Source organism: Myotis davidii, unplaced genomic scaffold (assembly GCF_000327345.1).
Source record: "Myotis davidii unplaced genomic scaffold, ASM32734v1 scaffold1176, whole genome shotgun sequence".
In the NCBI taxonomy this organism is placed as follows: Eukaryota; Metazoa; Chordata; class Mammalia; order Chiroptera; family Vespertilionidae; genus Myotis; species Myotis davidii.
In genome coordinates this window covers 525,834-535,899 of record NW_006288437.1, presented here as the reverse complement: position 1 = coordinate 535,899, position 10,066 = coordinate 525,834, and the positions used below count along the sequence as shown (strand labels likewise).

The 10,066-nt window shown below is 39.4% G+C and overlaps 1 long non-coding RNA gene and 1 pseudogene across 1 annotated transcript; both read left to right on the top strand.

Moving 5' to 3' along the window:
• The window catches only part of LOC102751701, a 5,762-nt pseudogene extending 5,016 nt beyond the window's left edge, over window positions 1–746 (top strand).
• A 3,016-nt stretch (window positions 747–3,762) lies between these two features.
• LOC107182576 lies at window positions 3,763–8,834 on the top strand. Its single transcript, XR_001513293.1, has 2 exons — window positions 3,763–4,160; window positions 8,340–8,834. It is a non-coding gene; the product is annotated as an uncharacterized LOC107182576 (long non-coding RNA).
• Window positions 8,835–10,066: the final 1,232 nt, after the last annotated feature.

Here is a 10,066-nt window from a genome sequence, read left to right as displayed (position 1 = left end):
GAATGCCTCATCAAATGTTTTATTGCCGAGCAAAAATGGTTAACGTGGTGAATGCCATCTGTGGTGGGACCATTGTTTAGCACTTTCGTTGCCTTTTTAACCTAAGCATTTGATCGGGTCTGGGTTGGAACCATCACTCATACCAACATCCACATTATTGCATCCCACTGTGGGCTATCCATTAGTGATGGTCCTGGAGGATTTGGTCATGTTCTGAGCAGTTCCCAACTGCACCATTTTCTATCAAGTGATGCTGACTGACAGAGCATGCTGTGTTCCTGGTGGCCAATACAACGGGATATACTACATTCAGATCAATGGACCCAAAACTGAGGTTATTTACACCCCACAAGAAAGTTTTGAGATTTGACAGGCCAAAGTCATTAGCCAGAGTGTCTACAATAAGGCCAGTCATTGGAGTTACTCTGCATAAAGTCTTAGCAATTGTTGATGATATTTCCAAACAAAATATCCATCGACCTGTTTACCATTAAATCCCTGGATGCGGACATCATCATCTCTAATGCAAAATGCACAGATGGCCAGATATCACAATAGGGGATCACCACCCAGAAGGTGGCTTTGAGGAGGTCTGTTCAACTGCTTCTATGGAGCCTGGCATTCTGGTCCATGGGCTGGCAGTGCAAGGAGTTCCTCCAAGTGGGAAGTCTAGTGAACTCCTGGGTATGTTTGGAATTAGTGCCAAACACATTATAGTGGCCATGAAATGTATGTTAACAAACTAAAATACTGTTGACATCTCTACATTTATGCCTGTTAAACCATCATTTAAAACTATAATGTGTGTTCTTTGTTGTTCTTGAAAGCAAAGCAAGTTAACTACCTTCCAGTTAAGTCATAACTACATATACAAATATAACTCTCATCTTTAAGTAATTAAAGTAGGTTATAAGATTTTAAGTGACAGAAGAGCTAACAAAACAACCACATAAAGTCTTATGATGAGACTATAGATATCTGGGCTGGGGATCAACATAGGGTTGCAGTTTCTTAAATGTGGGTATTTTCCTCCTAAGTAAAGAAGATGTGAACTGTAGACTGCAACTGCCTGGGTTATGCAGCACTATAGCACCATGCTGTATGTACTGTTGTCCCAGGTTGAGAATTTATGTGCTGACATCCTGCCTGCAGCTTCCTGGGTACCATGTAACTGCAGATACCTTGGAATTTTATCACCCCTCTAATGGTGTGTGGAGCAGCCGTGAAAGCTCTTAGATTGTCCTCTGCTGCTCGAGGTGACTAGTTTGAAGAGAAGATACAACTAGTTCTAGTCTCCACACTGCACTCTTTTGTGAGGTCTCAATGTCTCATTTGCCTGATGATCAGACCAAACTGTTAGCTCAATTATATTCATCTACTAGTTAAAGTTAATGAAGCATTTTAAAAAAATTCCAAGCAGCCGTGAAAGCTCTTAGATTGTCCTCTGCTGCTCGAGGTGACTAGTTTGAAGAGAAGATACAACTAGTTCTAGTCTCCACACTGCACTCTTTTGTGAGGTCTCAATGTCTCATTTGCCTGATGATCAGACCAAACTGTTAGCTCAATTATATTCATCTACTAGTTAAAGTTAATGAAGCATTTTAAAAAAATTCCAATGCAGAGTAATCCACTAGGACTGTGGTCGGCAAACCACGGCTCGCGAGCCACATGCGACTCTTTGGCCCCTTGAGTGTGGCTCTTCCACAAAATACCACGTGCGGGCGCACTTGTGGAAGAGCCACACTGAATGGGCCAAAGAGACACATGTGGCTTGCGAGCCGCAGTTTGCCAACCACGGCCCTCGTAGAACCATAGCAAGGTCATACCATATCTAGTAAAGATCTATACACCATTCAAAGAGATGTTCTTACAGACTAATAGTCCTTGGTTGAGATGGAGTATCTGACTGTGGGACATAAAATAACTTTGCAGCCAGAGATAACCATCAAGAGCTGGGTTCTGTCAGATCCAGCAAGTCCTAAGTTGGGTGGGCCCAGCAGCAATCCATCACAAAATGGATGTTGACAGATACAAGACTGGCCATGAGTAGGGCCAATGGACACAATAAAGTTGCATCAGCTGATGGCCCAGATCCCCATGTCATCCTGCCACTATTGTGCTGGTGTTTACAACTATGTGTGATCTGCCTAGACCAGAGGGGTTGCTAGCTGAGACTGAGGCAAATCTACAATTGGTGGTGGAGAAGGGCACAAAGTACCAATTACTTCAAGCTTGAGATCCACTGTAGCTGCAGCAACTGTAGTTTTCCCACTAACTTTCTTTTGTTTCCTCAGCAATAAAGACCAACCAGAGTCCCGGGGTTGCTGGTGACTAGGTGGCAGGACTTACTGTAAGAAGCAAGTGGATCTGAGCATCACAAGGACTGAACTATAACAGATACTCTGATGCTCCACGTATGCGTATCTCCTCTTCAAGCCCAGGGCCAAGGCGCCCATCCTCCAGCTGCTGCTATTTTCTAGTCAGAACTTTTATAGCCTCACCACAGATATAAACTGAGTTAAATCCTCGACCCACAACTAGAATGAACCTTAATAATTTGCTAAACCTTAAAATTAACACCTTAAGTTGAACTAAAAAAAAGTAAAAACTCTTAGGCAACTAGTCCAAATTGGAATCAAACCAAGCCATAACATCAGGTTTTCTCAGATCTAAACCCAAACCGAAGTGCCAGACACTTTGCACATATAGCCCTGGGTAGACTCTCTGTGGCCTTAGCAGCTCTTGCTAATTAGAAGCGCCTGACTTTCCCCCAGCAGTTTAGCACATAAATGTCTTCCAAAGTGTGCTCTCACCTGAGGTTAGCAAAATTGGCTAGAATTTTAAATTTTTAACTTGCACTCAGTTATCTATTTGGTTCAGATGGGGAAGAAAATATGAGTTATTTTTCAAAAATTAATTCCATACCCCCCCAGCATCATACTCTCCAAGTCACATCATAAAAATAAGTGACACCTGGCTGTGGTTAATTGTGAAGCAAATCTCAGTTTTCACCTAATTCTCTAAATATAAGGAGTGAAATGTTAACCTCATTAACAATGAGATTGCCTCACAACTCAGACCTAATCCTTGGGCTTCTCATTCCAAGAGGGTGGGGGAGGGAGCTCTTGCATTGTTGCTCACACAAGAGATAACAGGTCTGGGTTTAAGCCCCATGAGGGCAGGAGCCATGCATCTTTGTATTCAGTACATCACTTAGCACTGTTGCCTGGCACTCAGCCTACGATCAATAAGTAGTGATTGAATGAATGAATGAGGCTGCAGAGGTCCACAAACCAGCCTGCTTGTTGGCACGCTTTGAGGGGACTTTGGCCAGGACATTTTGAAAATGTAGCTCAACCAAACAAGAATGGGCTCTTTTCAAGTTCTATTCTGTCAAGACTGCTGCCACTTTGTTCACACTTGGCATCGAAATCTAGCTGTGCTGCCAGCCACATCCACTGAACTCAAGTTAGCAGTACCTGAAATAGCTGTTCTTAGGACTTTAAAATGGTAGCAAAAAGAACCAGGTTCAAAGGAATGAACTCACACTATAGGATGATTTTTAGAGTTTATTAAACAGTATGAGCTTGAATACATATAATAAGAGAGGGGAAGAGGGAGAGAGAAAGGAAAGGAAAAGGAAAGGGAGAGGGAGAGGGAGGGAGGGAGGGTGGGAGGGAGAGAGAGAGAGAGAGAGAGAGAGAGAGAGAGAATGAATCAGGTTTTCCTGGAAATTTTGGGTTTTAAACAGAGAGCCAGTGACCGGAAGTTGCTAGCTAAGTTGTCAATGACAGCTCAATAGAGGAATTAGTGGATTTTAGCTTCTGAGGTCCTGAGAACTGCCATGGTCCAGTTCTCCCTGAGGAATGTTTGGTTGTTCAACTTTCTTGGGTTTCATGAGCTACCTGAGTATCATTCCAGCAATTTCACTTTTACTTAAATTTTACCCTACTGGTTTCTGTTATTTGCAAAAGAAGGAAAGCATTTTAGAGGAAGAATGGTGGGGTCGCTGAGGAAGTGGTGAGGTGTAGGAAGGAAAGCTGAATGGAGAGCTGGGGTGAAGGCTCTGAAAACAATCACCTTTCTACAGAGTCTGTATGGACCAGAGGCTGCCAACTGTCGACTGGAGCTCAGCAGAGGGCTGCCAGGGGCCACACTGAGTAGGTAAGATTGTTTTTTAAATATTCATTCAAAAGCTGAATGTTTTCTTTGCCCTCTTCTCTGGTTGGGAAATCTCCCCTACAGTTCTGGCCGCAACCATTTGTTTTGAATCTCCCTCCCTCAGCTTTTCTTTATCCTCCAAGGTGCTAACTAACTACCAATAAAAGGGCTACCTGGTCTTCTCTTTGATTTCAAGATATTTCTTTGAATTATTAGCCTTTTTATTGAGCCCACGGAAGGAACTCAAACAGTGACTAATCCTTGCCCCTTTTCTTTCTCTTCCCAAGTATCTCATTGTGAGAATGTGGAAAGCAAATCCTGCCTCTGCTTCAAGCTATCTATTTAGATGAATTTATTGGATGCTAATTGAAAGAAAAGGCTAACCTAGGAAAAGGAAGAGTTGTGAGTTTAAGAAAACTATACCAAATTTATGAGGGAGGAGGGAAGGAAAAGAGGAATTTAGACTTTTATTTGCAACATGTCTTACTGACAGTTAAATACAGTGGTTTGCTCTGTTTCTGCCACTTGAGGGTTATTTAATTAAATTCATGCCTAGGATGCTAACCAGCTCCACATCTAAAATAATTGCTTCTCTGTTGGTGAGATGTAAAGCCAGGATTGATTTTCCCCTGGCCAATAGCTCTTCTTTTCTGAGTCATGAATGTCATCTCCACTCTCTTCCCCACGTAATTTGATCTCTGTATTTGATCGCTATTTAGTAGTACACTTCGATAAACAGATGTCTCAGTAATTAAAATCCCATATGGGCAGACTCATCAGTGAGTTACATCTACTTAATAGTCAGCTTAGAAGACTTTTCACCCTTGGGTCTTCTCTTGTCTTGGTGTCATATGTCACTGGACTTTAGTAGGATTTAAATATTAGAGTTCAAACTTGTGTTTGTTTTCCTGCAACTCTCTTCATTTTCTGACTACATTTTCCTCACAAAGCCCTGATCTCTTTCTCCTTTAACTCACCTGGATTTTCTGTACAGTTTGCCACCAGCATTCAAATTCTCATTGGATGAATCATTCTATTTTTCGTTCATGCCAGCACCCTCAATAATAATAATAATAATAATAAAATCAGAACAGTGTTGTTAGAACCATGGATTAAGAGTGACTTTTATTTTTTTCCCCTGAGGCATAACCAAATATTTCAATCTGAATGGTCCCCGATTTTTTCTTTTTAACTATTTGAGATCAAATACAGGTCACTGAAGGATTTTGATGGCAACAAATTATAGAAAGAAAGAAAGCATGTTTAGAGTACGAAAGGGAAGTTAAAGTTAGGAAAGGCTTAGTTATGGAATTTACTCACTTTTGAGAGAGGATTTAGATGGAAATATATTAAAATGTTTATACCTAAAGAGATAATGTTCTTATGATAAATCTTATGATACTGATATTCCATTACATAAAACTTGAGGTTAATGCTGTAACTTATAGTAATAAAAGATTTTCCCTTGCAGTTGATGATGCATACTGATTTTAAGAACATTTAAAATAAGTAGATAATATATATATTTTTTTCTGGAGTAAATTCTAAAAGTATTTGTGTAAACTTTATTATCTTGATTGTATTTAAAAACTAGGTGAAAATCCTTTTGAGGAATGGGAGCTTCATTTTGGTGGTTTAGACATTTCTAGCCTTGTTATCTAAACTAACAAAGGCCAGGTAAATAAACAGAGATATAAATTTAACAACATGCTTCTTAGATAAACAATGACAGGGATGAGGAGCTAATATTTCAGGAAGGTAGCCTCTGAGTTCAACATGATGGGAATGCTGGGAATGTGTTGTTTTTCACAGCTTATCATCTAGCTTCATTACAGACCTGATGGCTCCTGAGCTGGAATAATTTTCATTCTCACCAAGCTCAGGATAACCCCTTCTTGTCTGTTTCCAGCTTTCTTCCCCTCCATGCCGCTTGTGGTTAATCCACTTTAGTTCAGGGCACATCTTTCTCTGACCCAAGCCTTTAAGCCTTGTTTTCCCCCCATTCATTCCTTATCACATGTTCATCCATGCTCTGCTGTCAGCTTCTTTCAGGTCACTAAATAAAAAATTTAAAAAAATTACTAATTCCCATAACCCATGTTTGGCTTCCCACTGCCTTAGTGTAAGTTGGGGAGAATATTTCCTGACCTCCTCACAAAATTGTGAAGGTCAAAGGTGCTCTTGTGGATGAAAGGGCTTTCTTTGTATATGGTGACATGTGACCAAGGAGTTTGGGCTCCAGCTCCAAGTATCTGGCTCAAATATAGCTTCTAGCATTTTCCTATCTGTCTGAACTTCAACAAACTATGTAGCTTTTCTGTTTTTTGGTTTCCTAATGTGGAAAACAGAGGTCATAAAAGCACCTAAATCCTGGGTGATGGTTGTTTCGTGATGGTTACATGAGATCATTCATGCATATTATAACGTCAGAACACGCTTAGAACAGTCCCCATTGTAAGTCCCAATAAGTGCTGCTAGCACAATCCCATTGAGGTTATCCAACTTCCTCACAGCCTCATGTGTCTCCAGCCTCTGGGACCTGTTCTCATTTGGCCATTTCAGAAAGCTAGGCTGTATTCCTCAGGTGTGGTCTGTGACAGCTAAGGATGGGAGTGGGGTGTAAGAGTCCTAGCTGAGGATTGGAAGGTACTTAAAAAAAATAAATGTTTTTTGATGACTTTAGGGAGAGAGATAGAGAGGGGAAGGGAGAGGGAGAGGGAGAGAAACATCGATGGGAATTGATTGACTGCTTTCTGCATGCTCCCTACTGGGGATTGAGCCCACAACCCCAACATGTGCCCTGATTGAAGTCAAACCGGTGACCGGTGCATTGAGCCACACCAGTACTTTTAACGGTTGTCTCTATATTGTGTTTACTCTTCATAGCTTCCTCTGGTGATGACTTTATTTTGGATAAATTATGTTGCTATTCCAGTTTGTATTTAAAGTCACAAAAATATGTACTTTCTACTCTAGAAAATGGGGATAGTAAGAATACCTACCCCTGGGCTTACAATGAGCTAAATCAAGTGAACCTCTTCCAGAGGATCCAGGAAAGCACAATATTCTAGGGATGCTTTTGAAAAAGAAATTGGAGAAAAAGGAACTTGTAATACAAATATCATCTTGTACACATGAAATGAGGTGGAAACAAACAAAACAAAGCATACAGACAACAAAAACCTAGCATTCTAAAAGGGGACAAATGATTCTTCCAAATGAATGCTCTTCTTCATAGTGGTTCCTTCTGAGTTTATGTCCACAATACAATGTTGCTGTTGCCTAAAAAGTGTTGGAATTTCTTCTTCGAAAAGCCTCTCTATAAAAAATCAATAAAATATATATATATAAAAAAGAAAAGACTCTTAAGGACCTTGGTGCAAATACTGACATTTTATTATATTTATGCAAATATCTACTTTGCAATTTATTCAATATTGTTTATAATTTTTTGACATACATATGCTTATGGAGATATACCTGTGTGATTTCTTCCATTGTTTTGTGGTTCTTTCCCATCCAAGAATCACTTAAATATTCATTTATATTTCCTTTCAGTTCTTTCAGTTTCATTTTCACATTTGCCTCTTTAATCTTTCTGGAATGTATTTCAGTATATACTACAAAGTGAGCATCTGATCTGTCTTTTTTTTTTTTATCTCTCCCAAATGATTGCCTGGCTTTCCTAGTACTAGTTATTGAATAATCCATATCCTCTTTATTGGTGATGCTTCTTCATTTATTGGTATGTTGAATTTTCTTTCACATAATGTCACTGGACTTTAGCAGGATTTAAATATTAGAGTTCAAACTTGTGTTTGTTTTCCTGCAACTCTCTTTTCATTTTCTGACTACATTTTCCTCACAAAGCCCTGATCTCTGAATATATCTATTCTGAAATATTAGTCTATCAATCTTTTTTTAGAAATTCAAAATAATTGTAATTATTGTGGGTTTATTATATCAGGTACAATGAAACTCTGTTATTACTCTTCTGTTACAAAGCTATTCTAGCTTCTCTCTCCTGTTTTTTCCTCCAAACGGAAATTAGTTTTTCAACATAAAAAGAATCCCACTGGAATTTTGGTTAAAATCACAAATAAAAGATAGATGTATCTCAGAGCATAACAGATTTTTCAATTTATTAAATTTTTTTTTGGCTTTTCCCCACCTGCCAGTAAGGTGCTTGGTCCTTCCAAGGAAGCTAAGGCCGAACTGGGGTGAGGCTCACTTCGTCCAGCGACTAGCACCGCTCTCCTTCCACAGCGGCAGGGCTCACTCAGCCCACACCACTCCCCCCATCACGGAGTTGCCTGCGTCTACTTGGCCCTTATCCTGCACGACCATGAAGTGCTGGTGATGGAGAATAAGATCAATGCCCTCATTAAAGCAGTTGGTGTAAATGCTGAACCTTTCTGTCCAGGCTTGTTTGCAAAAGGTCTGGCCAATGTCAACATGGGGAGTCCCATCTGCAATGTAAGGCTGGTGGACCTGCCCCAGCAGCCAGTGCTGCACCAGCAGAAAGTCCTGCCCGCTCCACCACTGTGCCCCAGCTGAGGAGAAGAAAGTGGAAGCAAAGAAAGAGGAGTCTGATGCTGCATGGGCTTTGTTCTTTTTGACTAAACCTCTTTTGTAACACATTCAATAAAAAGCTGAACTCTGTTAAAAAAATATTTTTGTTCTCCTGTTTTTTTTCGGTTTATTTTTGTATAAATCCCGTCCAGTTCTTGCCAATATTATTTATATGTGAATAGATTTTAATATGCATTATTTCCCAACAAGTTATTATTGGGTCGCTGGAAAAGTTATTGATTTTTAAGATAATTTTATAATAGCTTTCTAATCAGGTCTCTTGAGTTTTTTAGGCAAAAATATGATCTGCAAATAAAGACAGCTTTGCCCTAGGCTGTTTAGTTCAGTGGATAGAGTGTGGCCTGTGGACTGAAGGGTCCTGGGTTCGATTCTCATCAAGGTCACATGCCGGGGTTGCAGGCTCCGTCCCCAGTGGGGGGCATGCAGGAGGTAACCAATCAATGATTCTCTTTCATCATTGGTGTTTCTATCTCTGTCTCCCTCTCCTTTCTTCTCTGAAATCAATAAAAATACATTTTTTTAAAAGACAGTTTTTCCTTGGCTTTTCAATATTTTAGCTATTATTTCTGTTTTTTTTTATCTTATTACAGAATTATTTCAGCACAATTTTAAAGATAGCAGGGAATCTATGGCAAAAAATATATATATATAAGAGAGAGAATAGCAGGCATCCTTATACCCGATTTTAATAATTCCTCCACTGCCATATCATTAAGTATGGAAATTTAAAAATATACCCCAAAGTAGGTTGAATAGTAAGATGAACCCATCACCTACCTAAACAATTGTCAATTTTTTTGCATATACTTTTTATGGGATTATAAATTAATCTAACATTTTATGCTAATTTGGAAATATCTATCAAAAAATAGACCCAGCAATTTCATTGCTAGGCATTAATCCTACAAGTACACCAGCCCCTCTAGGCAAAGATATTCAAGAATGCTCAGTGTAACTGTATATAACTTCAGAAAACTAGAAAATAGCCTAAATATCCCTAATAGGTGAGTAGAAAGTGGTGCATTCATATAATAGTACTCAGCTATCATGAAAAATTTTGGTAGATTTATGTGCTGATGTGTGAAGATGTCAAAGTTACTTATACAATGGAAAAGGCAAGTACAATATGAATAGTATGATTCCATTTGTTGTTTTTCAAAGGAGACAGTCATATGCTTTTATGTGCATGGAAAAATTCTGGAAGGATATGTAAGAAACAATAGAGGTTACCTCTGGGAGGAAGAATGAAGAGTGGTTATGGGAGGTTGAAGAATTAACTTTATATCTTCCCCTCTTCCTAAGTTTGGCTGTC